Below are 18,233 nucleotides of genomic sequence, written 5' to 3' on the forward strand. Positions count from 1 at the left end.
AAAAAGAAACATTCCATGCAGTAAAGGTGCAGTTTAGTGACACCATGAACAGCAAAAACAGCTGCATAGTCATAATAAATTACAAAATGAAACCCAATGGGGGAGATTTATTAAACTGGTGTAAAGTAGAACTGGCTTAGTTGCCCATAGCAACCAATCAGATGCCACCTTTCATTTTTCACAGCTCCTTTGGAAGAATGAAAGGTGGAATCCGATTGGTTGCTATAGGCAACTAAGCCAGTTCTACTTTACACCAGTTTGATAATTCCCCCCTATTGTGTGCATATTATGTTAGGGATTCAATGTACTTATAAATGTGCTGCTGGTGCCTAACTTTTGGTGGATTTTAATGGGCTAGATGAGGGATCAGCAACCTCTGGCGGCAGCACTCCAGCTGTTCTGAAACTACAACTCCTTTCATTTCTAAAGGCAGTTACAAGAACAGTGGCGTAAGTGTGCATGATGGGACTTGTAGTTGCACAACAGCTGGAGTGCTGAAGGTTGCTGATCCCTGGTCTAGTTTAATCTGTAGACTTAGGTTGTAGGTTCTCCATTTTTATAGCAACTTCTGCTTCTGGCTTCCGCAGTAGAAATGGTAATGGAATAAATAGACTAATGTTGACAAGGCATTAGAATAGTAAACTAAAGAGCGGTTAACCATCTGCTCACAGACGACCAGTCGGATAGTCTCAGTATGCACATTTCAGAGAAAAATAGCAGAATTGGAGAAATAAAGCCTGCTTCCTCTCACAGGCTGTACAAAGCTTCCCCATAACCACTTTAAACCTGTCCCCGCTCCTGACATGTCTGTTTTACTAGCTACATGTATCCCCCCATGTAATAATTCTGGAGCATCTTATGGCTCTATGTTGTGCCATTCCTTTATTATTTCTACTAGACGTTATGAATGAATTGCTAGCAGTCTGCAGTAAGGGTACAGAGGGGTGTTACCAGATGGGGGGTGTGTACCTGCACAGTCTGTCTCTGTCCAGTCAGTGCTGCCATTGACTGTGCAGGGTCCTCTTTAAGGGTGGGTTCAGGGTACTTTCACACTTGCGTTGTTGGATTCCAGCAGGCAGATCCGGCAATCTGTATGCAAACTGATACCGTTTGTAGACGGATCCGAATGCAGAGCCGTCTCTCCGGTCGTCATCTGGAAAAACGTATCCGGCATTTATCTTTTTCACATTTTTAAAGGTCTGCGTGTATGCAGACCGCAAAACCAGATCCATTTTTCCGGAACACTTAGGGACGGATGCGGCATTAATGCATTTCAATAGAAAATAATGCCGTATCCAGCCTTCCGGTAAGTGTTCCGGAATTTTGGACTGAGAAAATACCGCAGCATGCTGCGTTTTGTTCTCTGTCCAAAAACCGTACAGTGACTGAACTGAAGACATTCTGATGCATCCTGAACGGATTGCTCTCCATTCAGAATGCATTAGGATAAAACTGATCTTTTTTTTACGGTATTAAGCCCCTAGGAAAGAACTCAATACCGGAAAAAAAAATTAAAAAAATATTTTTTTGCTACTGGCGTTTTTGTTTATTAGGTGGGTTCTTTTTGTCTTTGGCGTCTTTTCAAAAACACAGCATGCTGGAACTTTTTTCCAGGCGTTTTCACATCACCATGAAGAAAAACACTAGTGGTTAAATACTGTTTGCAAAATATGTGAAAAAAAAGCACCACCAAAAAAACACAGGGGGAGATTTATCAAACTGGTATAAAGTAGAACTGGCTTAGTTTCCCATAGCAACCAATCAAATTCCACTTTTCATTTTTCACAGCTCCTTTGGAAAAAGAAAGGTGGAATCTGATTGGTTGCTATAGGCAACTTTCATACTAGCGTTTTTTGCTGGATCCGGCAGGGTTCAGCAAAAACGCTTCAGTTACTGATAATACAACCATCCGCATCTGTTATGAACAGATCCGGTTGTATTATCTTTAGACGGATCCGTCATGAACTCCATTGAAAGTCAATGGAGGACGGATCCGTTTTCTGTTGTGTCAGAGAAAATGGATCCGTCCCCATTGACTTGCATTGTGGGTCATGACGGATCCTTCTTGCTCCACATCCCAGGATGGAAAGCAAACTGTAGCATGCTGCGTTGCATCGATTTTATCAATTTCTGCCCGACATCTGTTATTTTCAAAGGAAAAGTTTTGCATGCAAAATACGAATCCGCAAAACACGGATGGCGTCCGTGTGCGTTCCGCAATTTGCGGAACGGCATGGACAGCCATTAACATAACTGCCTATTCTTGTCCACAAAACGCGGACAAGAATAGGACAGGTTATATTTTTTTGCGGCCCACGGAACGGAGCAACAGATGCGGACAGCACACGGAGTGCTGTCCGCATCTTTTGTGGCCCCATTGAAGTGAATGGGTCCGCATCCGAGTCGCCAAAACTGCAGCTCGGATGCGGACCAAAACAATGGCCGTGTGCATGAGGCCTTGGCATTTTTTGCATCAATATAGTTAAAACAATGATGTGCTATATTGTAGATATTCTTGTTTCCTCTTAAATTTGTGTTGAGCCCCTTCATGTCAGCCACAGCCTCGGACTTCAATAGGACTAGCCAATCATCGAATGAGTATGGGAGTCCTGACTTTCCTCGATGGGAGATGTTGGGGAAAAGAAGGATCGGGCTGTTGGATTTTACCATGCCCGATAGTTTTTTTTTCCTTGGGGTAGAGGTGTCCGGCAGCGTATTTCTCCACTCTCCGCATGCAGAACACGTGCACACACGGCTGACTGTACAGGTGTATAGAGGGTTGGCCAAAAAGACTGTCAGCTGAGGGAGCGGTCAGTCGACGGCCGACAGCTAAGTGAAGCAATTACCTGATAATTTTCTTTATCAATGGTGGCTTATCAGTTTGCACTTTATAACAGATAAGACATTTCTGCAGGAGAAAAAAAATGGCGGCGGGCTCTCGGCTGGTATACGTGTTCTGCGGATCCGCGATGGCTATATATTGGGGCCTTCGGTGACAATGCTATCCCAAGGAGAGCATTGGACAACATGATAGGGCATTACGGCTCGCTCCTGCGAATTTCATGGATTATACGCTTTCGGCGATTCACTACTTTAATGGACTCGAGACGGTTTATGATTGGACTCTTTCAGGATCCCCGCCGCCTACAGCGACCTCACCTCCTGCCACTTGTAATGTATTTGCTTTCATTGTAATGTTGCTATTGTTGTTCATGTATATCCTCAGGGCATTTGGGACTCTGGCGGCTATGCTCTTGCATTTATTATTTGCCATGTCCAATCACACGCGATTATCTTTATACTACTGGTGTACGTACAGATATCAGATTCCACATGTTTGTAGATAGGATGCAGGATGAGCGCTTTACATCATTGTTCTATATATTCTTAGCGCATGCTTTGTATCTATGCATCTACTACCAAAATGCATAGCATCTGGACTGAATCCTGACCCATTCATTTCACTATGGCCTATTTCACACGGCCGTTTTTTTTTTCCCGTTTACTGGCCGTTTTTTGCGGTCCGTATACGGAACCATTCATTTCAATGGTTCCGCAAAAAAAACGGAATGTACTCCGCATGCATTCCGTTTCCGTATTTCCGTTCCGTTTTAACATAGAACATGTCCTATTATTGCCCGCAAATCACAGTCCGTGGCTCCATTCAAGTCAATGGATCCGCAAAAAAAACGGAACACATACAGAAATGCATCCGTATGTCTTCCGTTTCCGTTCCGTTTTTTCCTGAACCATCTATTGAGAATGTTATGGCCAACCCAATTTTATCTATGTAATTACTGTATACTGTATATGCCATACGGAAAAACGGAACAGAAAAACGGAACAGAAATGGAAACAAAAAACGGAACAGCGGATCCATGAAAAACGGACCGCAAAACACTGAAAAAGCCATACGGTCGTGTGCAATAGGCCTATGTCTGTATACTTGAGTGTTGGTTTTCACGCATAATCTTTGCGTTCAGGAAAAAACTGAGGAAATCTGGATGCAATGTGTTTTTCACTGATGGTTGCTAGAAGATTTATTCTTCATGTGCATGAAAAACGCAGGCAATCCGGCTACAATCTGGACGGAAAACACGCACACTGAATGTAGTTGCAGAAAAAAAAAAACTGATTGAACTTGTGTGCAAATCTATCAGTTTTCCCTGAACAGATCCTGACACAACCCACATCGCTCGTGTAAAGAGGCCTTGTGTTGGCGCATCAGGCTGCGATTTAGCTTTTGGATGTGTCAGCGCATAAAATAATATAATAGCATGATATGGCTTGGCGATGCGGGACTGTTTTGACCAAAAGGCTACTTGGCTATCTTTGTGACAATCCCTTCCATGCCTCACTTTCATTTTTAACTACTGAGCATGCTCAGCATAATGGCAATGAGGCTTGACATGATTCAAGCCTCATTCCCAGTGACCTGTGGGATTGCTCATTTCTGCCATCCAAGACTCTTTTTCGATTGCACATGCTCAGTAATAGTGTTTGGATGCCATTTTGATTCATCAGATTTTATATGCCGCCATCAAGGGTATAACTGCCCCACATGGTCCATCACTTACCGCTGAGGAGGCCTTTGCTCCTACAACACCTCCTATGTGAGGCTTCTCAACCTTAATTATTTCATTTGTATTTTATAGTTTCATTAGGACTTCAGCATACCTATTGGTGTTCTGATTTTTTACAGATGCACTTTATTATTTGTCTTGCTATTTGCATGCAACAGTTTTTGTCCGGCCACCTCGAAGCATATTTGCGGTGCTGTGGCGGATCTCTGCCATTTCCCCTGCTGGGAAAGCTTAAAGGGAGTCTGTCATTATTTTCCCTTATAACATGGTTATAAGGGAAAATAATAGCATTCTGAATACAGAATGCATAGTACAATAGCACTGGAGGGGTTAAAAAAATAAATAAAAAATAATTGAACTCACCTTAATCCACTTGCTCGCGTAGCCGGCATCTCTCCTGTCTTCATCTTAGCTGTGTGGAGCAACAGGACCTGTGGTGGCGTCACTCCAGTCATCACATGATCCATCACCATGGTAATAGATCATGTGATGACCGGAGTGATGTCACCATAGGTCCTGTTGCTGCACACAGCACAGAAGACAGACAGAAGAGATGCCGGCTACGCGATCAAGTGGATTAAGGAGAGTTAAATTATTATTTTTAACCCCTCCAGCGCTATTGTACTATGTACTGTATTCAGAATGCTATTATTTTCCCTTATAACCATGTTATAAGGGAAAGTAATAATGATCAGGTCTCCATCCCGATCATTTCCTAGCAACCGTGCGTCAAAATGGCACCGCATCCGCACTTGCTTGCAGATGCTTGCGATTTTCACGCAACCCCATTCATTTCTATGGGGCCTGCGTTACGTGAAAAATGCACTAAATAGAACCTGCTGCGATTTTCACGCAATGCACAAGTGATGCGTGAAAATCACTGCTCATGTGAACAGCCCCATAGAAATGAATGGGTCGGTATTCAGTGCGGGTGCAATGCGTTCAACTCATGCATCGCATCCGCACGGGCCTTAGGATATTGGAAGGTAGGAGGGAGGCTACTGAGCCTGTCAGTCCACCACTGAATGCAGGAGATGGTGGACCAGAAGGATAAACGGCACGAGGCGCTAGTAGAGAAGACTTCCTCCTGAACTCAACTGTATCTTCATCCTCAGGATGTGGCAGCTGGTACGGATGACCTTCTACTGGAGAGGTATTTTGTGCTGCACTGTAGTATTTGGTTCTTCTGGGGCAGTATTTTGTGCTGCACTATGGTACTGCTGACCCCACCTACTTGTGTTGCCCTGCCTTCTGCCAGTTTGGATCCACCTACAACATGGGGTCACTTCTAGTTTCCAGTCTGCCCTTGTTAATGGGTTTGTACCTTTTAACCCCTTCCAATTGCCAATAACTTATTTTTTGCTTTCCAAAAGCCATATCTTTTTTCCATTCACATAGGTATAAGAGGGCTTATTTTTATGCACGACAAGTTGTTCTTTCTAATGGGACCATTTAATTATTCCAATCAATATATTGGGAAGCTGGCCAAAGTTATTAATGAGGTGGAATTGGAAAATAATGCAATTGCGTCATTGTGTTACAAGTTTTCATGCCAGTCCTAATACATTCTTCCCATGGTTTCATTTGTTTGGTGTGAAGGAACTCAAGTGACCTGACCTCAACCCCACATATGGAATGTTGTCATAAGGATCTTGTGAAGGACATCTATATATTCCTGCAACCATGCATAGCAGAGGTATACTTACCCAGTGACTTAGGCCTCATGCACACAACCGCCCCCCCCCCCCCCCCCCCTGTAGTTAACTCATTGGTGGCGAGTAGGAGGAGCTCCCGGCCGGTCACAGACATCGCAGCTCGCAGGTAAGTATAATGCTTCTACAAATTGCTAAGTAACCATGGCAACCGGGACTGCAGTAGCGTCCTGGTTTCCATGGTTACCAATCAGAGCCCCAGCGATTAAACTGGGACTCCGATCGGTACTCTCCGCTGCCACCAATGATGGGGGGGCCGGCCGCACTGGCCACCTAATTTTAATTAGGAGGGGGAGGGAGGGGGGGGGGGCCGGCCGCACTGGCCACCGATGAGTTAACTACAGGGGAGGGAGGGGGGGCCGGCCGCACTGGCCACCAATGAGTTAACTACAGAGGGGGGGTCTACCCCCTGCTGCCTGGCAGCACCTGCCAGGCAGCAGGGGGCAGTCATGTACACAGTTCTTTTAGTATATTCTAACCTGAAGCGTCCCCATCACCATGGGAACGCCTCTGTGTTAGAATATACTGTCGGATCTGAGTTTCATGATCTAACTCAAATCCGATGGTATATTCTAACAGAGGCGTTCCCATGGTGATGGGGACGCTTCAAGTTAAAAATATACCATCGGATTGGAGAAAACTCCGATCCGATGGTATAAAAGGGACTCCTGACTTTACATTGAAAGTCAATGGGGGACAGATCCGTTTGCAATTGCACCATATTGTGTCAAAGTCAAACGGATCCGTCCCCATTGACTTGCATTGTAATTCAGGACGGATCCGTTTGGCTCCGCACGGCCAGGCGGACGCCAAAAAGACTTTTTCATGTCCGTGGATCCTCCAAAAATCAAGGAAGACCCACGGATCACGGACCCCGTTTTTGCGGACCTTAAAAAAAACAATGGTCGTGTGCATGAGGCCTAAGAGTGACTTGAAGTTTAGGGGGAAAAAACTCCACTAACTCAAAATCTTTGTTCCAAATGTTGCAATCTGTACCTTAGGGTAAATAGTCCCAGCACACATGTTGAGGTCAGGCCACCAAGATAAGAATTCCACCATTTCAAAGTCTATGAGATAAACAGCTTTCAAACTTATTACTTCTAAGCTCCAATTACAAATCTTCAAGGAATACCTGCAGTCTCCTAACACACAGATTTTGTCAAAATCCAACCAACGTTAAGGCTGGGTTCAGACCTGAGCGTTTTACAGCGCGTTTCTACGCGCTGTAAAACGCTCAACAAGGAGAAACCAATGCTTCCCTATCGGCATGGTTCTCACCTGGGCATTTTACAGCGCGTACGATCGCGCTGTAAAACGCCCAACGCCCCAAGAAGTTCAGGAGCATCTTTGGGGCGTCTTGTCGCTCGTTCCCGTTTATAGACTTCCGGGAACGCACGACAATGGGCGTTCACATTCTACCAGAGCCAAGTATGTGAGACGCCGGAGAATCGTGCATACACAGCGCTCAGGTCAGTACGCTCAGGTCTGAACGTGGCCTAAATGAGGATGCTGTGTGCAAGAGTCCGCGCACATAACAGCCACGATGCAGCTGACACATTAAGGAAAGGGCACATTTTAGTTTTTGCTTTTCACTTTCTTTGCATTTTCCGTTTATATAGGACTGCTTACTTTTGTGCGAGAAGTATTCTCCAATTGCACCATTCAATTCAACATAGCTTGTTTTGCAGAAGGGGAAAAAAAAAACATGACCAAAAAAATTAAATCTGCTATTTTCTTTCTCGTCATGTCGTTCACCGCACACAATACGTTATATTTTAATAGTTTTGACGTTTTTGGACACGGCAATACCTACCGTATATACTCTAGTATAAGCCGACCCGAATATAAGCCGAGGCCCCTAATTTTACCCCCCAAAAAATGGGAAAAATTATTGACAAGTATAAGACTAGGGTGGGAAATGCAGCAGCTACTGGTAAATTTCAAAAATAAAAATAGATACCGTACCAATAAAATTACATTAATTGAGGCATCAGTAGGTTAAAGGTTATTCAAATATTTATTTCAAAGAAAAACAATATGGTATCAACAATAACTTTAACAGTACAAAAACCAACTAAGGCTACTTTCACACTAGCGTTCGTCGGTCCGCTCGTGAGCTCCGTTTGAAGGGGCTCACGAGCGGACCCGAATGCTTCCGTCCAGCCCTGATGCAGTCTGAATGGATGCGGATCCGCTCAGACTGCATCAGTCTGGCGGCGTTCAGCTTGCAGCGTTCGGGTGTCCGCCTGGCCGTGCGGAGGCGTGCGGATCCGTCCAGACTTACAATGTAAGTCAATGGGGACGGATCCGTTTGAAGATGCCACAATATGGCTCAATCTTCAAGCGGATCCGTCCCCCATTGACTTTACATTGAAAGTCTGGACGGATCCGTACGAGGCTATTTTCACACTTAGCTTTTATATGCTAATATAATGCAGACGGATCCGTTCTGAACGGAGCCTCCGTCTGCATTATTATGATCGGATCCGTTCAGAACGGATCCGATCGAACGCTAGTGTGAAAGTAGCCTAAAGCGAATATTCGATTTTTGGGAAAATACCAGTTCATGCGAATTTTTATGCGAAAATTTGAATGCGATTTTTTTGCGAATTTTCGCAATCAAGACCTAGACTCGAGTATAAGACGAGGGGGCTTTTTGAGCACAAAAATATGTGCCAAAAAACTCGTCTTATACTCGAGTATATACGGTATTATTATGTTTAGAAACTTATTTTTTTATTTTTTAACTGCATTTTTTAGTCCCCTTAGGGGACTTTAGCATGTAATTTATCTCCAATCCCGTTAACTGCTGGTGGGTGTCTAATTTATTATACAGCCGGCACCTGCCACGTATGGAGCGAGCTCGGCGTGTGCGCCTGCTCCATACTGCTTTATGGGTACAACTGCTGTTTACATGCAAAATTTGTGAGGCCAATTATTATTGCAGAGTGTAAACCTTAGGCTACATGCACACGTCCGTTGTGTGTTTTGCGGTCTGCAAAACACGGATGACGTTCGTGTGCATTCCGCCATTTGCAGAACGGCACGGACAGCCATTGATATAACTGCCTATTCTTGTCTGCAAAACGGACAAGAATAGGACAGGTTATATATTTTTTGCGGACCACGGAACAGAGCAACGGATGTGGACAGCACACGGAGTGTTGTCCGCATCTTTTGTGGACCCGTTGAAGTGAATGGGTCCGCATCCATAGTCGTGCATGATCTGTTTTTCCCCGAAAACTGCCTGCTCAGAGGAGGCGAGAGCTACACTTCCATGCAGCAATCACCACCGCTGAATGGGGACAAGAGGTCATTGCTGCAGTTGCTCATCTCCATACACGTTGGTTGTTTCTGGGCAGAAGATCGCTGAGGCTTCCCATGTCCGCATGGAGCCTGCACCTGGAAATTCACTTAAAAATAAATCTGTGGCTACCAATTCCCACAGAAAATGGGCAGCGGTTTCCGCACGGATGCAGTGAGGTTTTTCAACGTGGAATCTGTGGCAAAAATCTGCCATATGAACATAGCCTAAAGGGGCCTCTAGACTAGATGTCTATAAATGCGCAGGATTTATCACGATGACTGATTCTGGTTGATAAACGTGCTCTATCTTTAGACTGTCTAGCCTAATGTTTATACTGCATGTCAATTGGCTTATTTTGCGCCAGAATCTTGAGTCAAAATTCTGGCGCCATTTTAGTGCACACGGTCACATATTTTACCAACGCATCTTTTCAGCAAGCCATAAAAACTAAAAAGAAAATCCAGCATCCCATGGAATAAAATGCTTCGGGCTTTATTATAATTCCTCAGAAAATTCATAAGTTATAAAAACGGATAACAACTTACACGTTTCAGGCACCTTAATGTCCTTAGTCCAGCACACTGATAACATACATGTGTCAACATGCTGATGTAATACTTTTAATAGTATATGCATGTTTCAATTGGTTTAGGCTACTTTCACACTTGTGTTTTTCTTTTCCGGCATAGAGTACCGTCACAGGGGTTCTATACCGGAAAATAACTGATCAGGAATATCCCCATGCATTCTGAATAGAGAGTAATCCGTTCAGGATATCTTCAGTTCAGTCATTTTGACTGATCAGTGACAACTGTGATTTCGTAGTAAAGAGATCACAGAGAGGCACGGAGCATTATCAATCATGTTACTGCTCCGTGCCTCTGCAGTCTGCATCGGGTCTTGGCACTCTTTCACGGAGCGGATGTCACGCTCAGCATCCGCTCGTGTGAAACAGCCCTTACAGAGACACTTTCTGACTCAGTATTCTATGACTTAGGGTACTTTCACACTAGCGGTTTTCTTTTCCGGCATAGAGTTCCGTCACAGGGGCTCTATACCGGAAAAGAACTGATCAGTTTTATCCTAATGCATTCTGAATGGAGAGTAATCCTGTCAGTTTGCATCGGGATGTCTTCAGTTCAGTCGTTTTGACTGATCAGGCAAAAGAGAAAACCGCAGCATGCTACGGTTTTATCTCCGGCAAAAAAAACTGAAGACATGCCTGAACACCGGATCCGGCATTTTTTCCCATAGGAATGCATTAGTGCCGGATCCGCATGCGCAGACTGAAAAAAATAAATGCCGGATGACACCGGAAAGACGGATCCGGCATTTTAATGAATTTTTTCGACTGATCAGGCATTTTTAAGACTGATCAGGATCCTGGGGAAGAAAAATAAACGAACCAGCACCTCCATAATAAGTGAATATGAGAAAGCAGGTGCACGCTGCAGGATCCCAATCAGTCTTACTAATGCCTTCAGTTAGCATACATTTTGCCTGATCTGGCAGGCAGTTCCGGCGATGGAAGTGTGAAAGTAGCCTAAGGGCAGGAAGATGCCTGAAACGCATAAGCGATAGTCAGTATTTATTAAGATTTCTAATAAGTATTTTACGCCATGAGATGCTGGATTTTCCAGAAGTTGATTTGCTGACTGTGCAGTTTTTCAGCATGCCATTCCCCTTTCCTGTAAACCGTGCCCACATATTTGGACCTGTCAAAAAAAAAAAAAAAAAAAAGGGATCTAAAAAAAACTTTGTAAAAGTGGTGCAAGGCATGTAAGTTCTCTGCCTTTCCAGCACCTCCAAGGTGCCCCCCCCCCCCCCCCCCACCAGCTTTACTTGGCTGCAGCAATGCACCACTGAGCACACTGAGGCCAGTGACTGGCTGCAGTGGTCACGTCTTGTCAAGGTGATGTCATCGCTGCAGCCAAATAAACAAAGCCCCTCCAGTGGGGAGGAATGGGTCTTTTGTGTTTTTATGGTATTTCCCTCCTTGGCCACAATGAACATTTACACGATATCTGTTAGGCCTCGTTCACATCAGCGTTCAGCCTTTCCGTTCTCCTGCTCCGTTATAGGAGCAGGAGAACGGAAAGGCTGAATGCTGGTGTGAACTCAGCCTTACTAGTCAAAGTAGAAAGGATTGAAAATGATCAAAAAGGGTGAGTTCATATCACGTTTAATGCCTCCATTTGACATATATGTTAGAAAAAAAAAAAAAAAAGGATACAAAAACGCAGCACACCATGTTCTTGTATCATGCAGAGTCTGGTTAAAAAATAAAAAAATTATATATAATTTTTTTTTTTTTTTTTTTAAATACAATGGAACTCTATGGTGAACTAATGCATTAGGCCTCTTTCACACGACTGTATGGCTTTTTCAGTGTTTTGCGGTCCGTTTTTCCCGGATCCATTGTTCCGTTTTTTGTTTCCATTGTGTTTCTGTTTCGTTTTTCCGTATGGCATATACAGTAATTACATAGAAAAAATTAGGCGGGGCATAAAATTTTCAATAGACTGTTCCGAAAAAAATTAAACGGATACGGAAGACCTACTGATGCTTTTTTTTTTTATATACGTGTTCGGTTTTTCTGCGGACCCATTGACTTGAATGGAGCCACGGAGCGTGATTTGCAGGCAATAATAGGACATGTTCTATCTTTCAACGGAACGGAAATACAGAAAACGAAATGCATACGGAGTACATTCGCTTTTTTTGCGGAACCATTGAAATTAATGGTTCCATATACGGATTGCAAAAAACCAACGTTTTTTTTTTTTTTTCCGTTTACGTTCCGTTTTTTGCATTCCGTATTTCAATGGATCCACAAAAAAATAAAATGAAGGTACTCCGTATACCTTCTGTTTTCGTTCAAAGATAAAACATGTCCTATTATTGTCCGCATATGGACAAGGATAGTACTGTTTCATCAGGGGCCAGCTGTTCTGTTCCTCAAAAATCGGAATGCACACGGATGTCATCCGTATTTTTTGCGGACCACAAAATACTGAAAAAGCAATACAGTCGTGTGCAAGAGGCCTTAGTCTGAGGCATCTGTTAAACAGATGGGAAAAACTGACTATGACCCCACCCTTACAGAAAAACGTATTCTACGATACATTCTATAATTTCCTTGCTAGTGACCACCTCCTGTGTGTAAATACCAACGTTCCTCCGCATTCCTTCCTGCAGATGCAACACAAAAAGCAATCAGTCCTTCAAGGGGAATTGGGCAACAGATTTCTTCATCCTACAAGCGGCAGACCCTCGGCAGAAAACGTAAGATGTGATGTGTGTGTGTCGAAATTCAGACTTCGGCTGAGAAATAAAACCCATTATTCATCCCTATCTATACGGAGCCGCCCCACGCGATGTACGAGTTGGGGTCATACTCCATGTAGCCCAGGGCGTGTCCCGTGTGCATTCAGTTCTGACATTTTCTGACAACTCCAATAGTCACAAATCACAAACTTAGGCTGCATGCACACGACCGTATGTTTTGCAGTCCGCAAAAAAAATAAAAAAATAAAAATAAAATAAAAAAATAAAAAGAGCCGACGTTCCGTATGGCATTTATTTTTATTTTTTTGGATCCCTTGTAATAATGCCTATCCTCGTCCGCAAACTAGAAAAAAAAGAAATAGGACATGCACTTTTTTTTTTTGCGGGTCAACGGAACAGACATATTGGAGCGGACAGCACACGGTGTGCTGTCTGCGTTTTTTGCGGACCCATTGAAATGAATGGGTCCTCATCCTGGCCGCAAAAAAAAACCTGAACGGACACTGAAACAAACAACGTTTGTGTGCATGAGGCCTAAACCTGTCAAACAAGAATTGCACAAAAAGGCTGCAGAAATCAGCTGCCGATTGCTAAAATGAGTATACAAAGATGTCTGACACCATTAGCGTAGGAGTCACATACAGTAAACACGGCGGGGAGACATCAAACTGGTGTAAAGTACAACTAGCTTAGTTGCCCATAGCAACCAATCAGATTCCACCTTTCATTTTCCAAAGGAGCTGTGAAAAATGCAAGGTGGAATCTGATTGGTTGCTATGGGCAACTAAACCAGTTACACTTTACAGCAGTTTGATAAATCTCCCCCCTGGTATACAGTCACGGAGAACATAATGGCAGCCATACAGAGCAGATTTTTATTCAGTTGTGTTTCTACAAATGATAAGCGGCAACAGGGCACATGGTGGCCACTTATCTATATAGGGGCTCATGCCTCATGCACACAAAACTTGCTTTCTTTCTATGTCCGTTCCGTTTTTGTTTTTTTGAGGCCCGTATGCAGAACCATTCACTTCAATGGGTCTACAAAAAAACAAAACAAAAACGGAAGTTGCTACTTATGCATTCCATGTCCGTATGTCCGTTCCGCCAAAGAATAGAACATGTCCTATTATTGTCCGCATTGCCAGCTGTTCGGTTCCGCTAAATACAGAATGCACAAGGACGTCAGACGTATTTTTTTGCGGACCGCAAAATGCATACGGAGGTGTGTATGAGCCCTAAGACTGGGCTCACATGTGACTGAATCGCCACCACTGATCAGCCGCGTCATACAGTCCCAGCAATGTGAAGGAGATTTTAACCAATCTCATCCATGCGCTGAGTAGAAAAACCGCAGCGTGAATCGTTCCGCTGCATGGATTTGAAATCTTCAGCACGACAATTTACGTTGCGAATCTCCCCAGTGGATTTCACCCGTTGCAATGGAGATAGTGAAATGCGCTGTTGGCATACGTTCAGTCATGTGTGAACACAGTCTATTGCTAAGGCTGCATGGCGACTCTAGTCACATGACTTACATCGCAACGCTAAAATCATAAAAAACGATAAACACACTGCGTGCTGTCCGAATCCGTATATCCGTTCTGTGGCACCTACAAAAATATACATGTCCTGTTCTTGTCCGCGTTACAGACAAGGATAGGACTGTTCTATTATGGCCCGGTCGTTCCATTCCACGAAATGCGGAACGCACACAGGCAATATCCGTGTTTTGCGGGTCTGCAATTTGTGGCCCGCAAAACAGGATACGGTCGTGAACATGAGCCCTAAGGCTGTACATTGTATTCTATGAGAATTTGAAATTCTCAATGCACACGACGCTGATTTTTTCCGCGCGGATTTTGACCTGCAGTGCGGATTTTGAAATCCGCAGCATGTCAATGTATTTTATTTTTCCTGACCGGATTTTCTCCATTCACTTAGTAAAATCCACACCGAATCTGCACCAATTGATGCGGATTGACCGCACAGATTTGCCTGCGAACACCTGCAGATTCTCAGCGCGTGAATCCTGAACTTGTACGTGAACCCTAACTGATAGAAAACACTGTATAAACTCCACTAATAATAAATGTCTTCTAACCCTCAAGCAGCCAGCTGAGCTAATAACATAACCCTCCGTATAACCCTATCCTTGCACTACTGAAGAGAGGCAGGTGGAAAGAGTTAACGCGACTCACCGATCACAGGAAGCAGAGCAGCACTGGGCACGGGATCCCGACAACACTTATACAGGAAAAGCCTGGCTGCACTGCGCAGGCGCACGGACGCTGCCGCGGGCAGACAGGGCAGATGCTGCTTCCTAGTGGACACAGGGACCGCTGATGATATCATGCCCACGTGACCAGACTTTCTTATGGGAGGGGCAGGCCTGACGTTTGCTGTGGAAAAGTGTTGCGTTTCCTCGTTTCTGAGCAACAGCATGTCTGCAGGAACAGCTCCAAGGGGAAAAGACGCAATGCTCTCAATGCTCTTCAGGGACGGGGGATTTAGGGTGCATAGGTGTAATGCAATGCTCTGCAGGGACAGGGGATTTAGGGTGCATAGGTGTAATGCAATGCTCTGCAGGGACAGGGGATTCAGGGTGCATAGGTGTCATGCAATGCTCTTCAGGGACAGGGGATTTGGGGTGCATAGGTGCAATGCTCTGCAGGGACAGGGGATTCAGGGTGCATAGATGTCATGCAATGCTCTTCAGGGACAGGGGATTTAGGGTGCATAGGTGTCATGCAATGCTCTTCAGGGACGGGATTTAGGGTGCATAGCTGTAATGCAATGCTCTGCAGGGACAGGGGATTCAGGGTGCATAGGTGTCATTGCAATGCTCTGCAGGGACAGGGGATTCAGGGTGCATAGGTGTCATGCAATGCTCTGCAGGGACAGGGGATTCAGGGTGTATGTGTCATGCAATGCTCTGCAGGGACAGGGGATTCAGGGTGTATAGGTGTCATGCAATGCTCTGCAGGGACAGGGGATTCAGGGTGCATAGGCGTCATTCAATGCTCTGCAGGGACAGGGGATTTTGGAAGCACTTAAAATACAATTATCTTCGGGAGGCGAGGAATTTGGGTGCAATGTTCTGTAGGGACATGGGATTCGGGGTGCATAGGCGCCAGGCAATGCTCTGCAGGCACTGGGGATCTTGGAAGCACTAAAAATGCAATTCTGTGTTCGGGCGGCGGGGAATTCGGGTGCAATGCTCTTCATGGACTGGATGTAGCCCTCTGCAGGGGCACTGGTGTGCAATGTTCTCCATGGACATGGGAGTCTGGGTGCACCCTGTATGCAGTGCTCTGCATGGAAAGGGAAGTTAGTGCACTGGGATGCAATGTTCTGCAGACACTGGGATGCAATACACTGAATGGACAGGAACGCTGCACTGGGATACAGAGTGCGCTGCTTTGACAGGGAATTGGTGCACTGGGATGCAATGCTCTGCAGAGGCAGGGTGCAGTGGGATGCAATGTTACTCATAGTCTGGCAACATTTTATTAAAACATAACCTTTATTCGTTTGTAATAAAAGAAAAAAAGATCTTTTTTATAAGGTCTCGTGTCCTGGAGCCGCACTCCATCTGTGACTGGACTTTGGATAAATGAGGACATTAATGCTTCTGTGTAAAGCCTCATGCAGACGCCCTTGGAACACGGTCCGTGAGATACCGGACTGGCATTGCAGGAGCAACCAATGACGCTGTGCCCTCCTGCAATGCCAGCCCGGTATCTCACGGACCGTGTTCCACGGACGTCCGCATGAGGCTTAAAGGGGTTGTCCAAGTTATATATATATTTATTCTAATGCCTTATATCATCCTAAACAATCATTTTGTATATTTCCTTGTGGTCCTGTTTCACCCGCAGCGCTGTCATCCTCCAGGCTCCTGTGATGACGTCTCATGTACAGGCTTATCCCTGCCTGAGGGAGTGGCCCAGCTCTGTACACGAAACGTCAGAGCCTGTGTGTCCGCCCTTCTCTCAGCAGCTTGCTGCCGGCTGGCTCCTTTGAGGAATCGCGCATGCGCGATCACTCACCAGTGCAGCGGCAGCCAGGGGCGTAGCTATAGGGGAAGCGGTTGCTTTGGGGCCCTGACCCAGAAGGGGCCCATCCAGGAGAAGAAGGACTAAAAGATTTTGTCAGGGCCCCCTCAACAGTATTACACAATGAAATGATATACAGTGACAGTGACGGATGGAACAGCAGCCGGGCCTGGTCTGAGAGAGCGATCTTTACTAGCCACAGGAATGGGGCGGCATGAAAGGAAGGGGTTGCGAAAAAAAATTACTGAGGGAGGGGGCCCAATTCAAAAATATGCTCTGGGGCCCTGTAATTTCTAACTACGCCATTAGCGGCAGCCCTGTGAAAACAGCGTTCCCGTCACAAGTGATCCGGCCCATAAGCCCCCCCCCCCAGACGCAGATAGGTAATTCTATGTGAATATAAGAATATATATATATATATATATATATATATATACGTTTCCCCAGTCGTCTCCATGACAGCACACATTGATATTGACTTCCTCTGATAGGACAGGAAAAAACACACAAAGGTTAAAAACCCCACCCCCTCCGCTCATTGCCAGTGTTTTTTTCCTGTCCTGTCAAGGAAGGAATGCCAGAGAGGTGCTGGGAGCTCTTCTGGGTTCCCTAGCTTTTTTCTCTATGTTGCCCTGCTGTGGCATGGCATTACCTGTGGTTTCCTGCAGGTCCGGCTCTTCCCTCCTCCAGGTGCGGTCTGTTCCCGGGTCTCCCCTGCTCATGGAGCCCCCAGTGAAGTTCCCTCTTTGGCGGGCACGGCTGGGCTTGATGCAGCGTGGTATGGGCGGCTGGAATGACGCTATGACGCGCTTTCCTCCAGTCGCCGGGTGATGACGTCGTATGCCGGGGGCGTGGCCTACGTCGTGACGTCACGCGGGCTGCGACCAGCGCCAAATTCAAATAGGAGCTGATTTTCTGCACTGTGCCCTGCGTTCTCACCCTGCCTGCTGACGGCGTGTTATGTGGACTGGAGCTGGAGAGATAGGCACCCCTACCACCACTGGCTCGGGTCCTGAGCCCCCCACCACTCTGGGCGGTGTGAGTAGCCTGCTGGCACCTGGTCATTTTTTATGTTTGCCCTGCTGTGGTTGACCCTTTCCTCCCTTGTGTATTACAGGGAGAAAAGGAGTCTACCTCCTCTGTTAAAGCTAGGCCCAGGACCTACGCATCTTCCTTTCCCTGGGTCTAAGCCGCTGTGTAAGGATTGCACCTCTGCTATTGTGAAGTCGGAGTCATCCAGTCTTATGGAGGAGATTAAGACGCTAGCCTCCCCTAGACCCCAGCC

General features: G+C 45.5%; 1 protein-coding gene across 1 annotated transcript in view; it reads right to left on the reverse strand.

The window, feature by feature from the left end:
* LOC122938145 (epidermal retinol dehydrogenase 2-like) overlaps positions 1-15,227 on the reverse strand; it is a 38,956-nt gene extending 23,729 nt beyond the window's left edge. The window contains exon 1 of the mRNA XM_044293478.1: positions 15,092-15,227. The gene's annotated coding sequence lies outside the window, so the exon portion shown is untranslated. The remainder of the gene's footprint in view (positions 1-15,091) is intronic.
* Between the last annotated feature and the right edge of the window lie 3,006 nt (positions 15,228-18,233).

The sequence above is a fragment of the Bufo gargarizans genome, chromosome 5 (genome assembly GCF_014858855.1).
Source record: "Bufo gargarizans isolate SCDJY-AF-19 chromosome 5, ASM1485885v1, whole genome shotgun sequence".
Taxonomy (NCBI): Eukaryota; Metazoa; Chordata; class Amphibia; order Anura; family Bufonidae; genus Bufo; species Bufo gargarizans.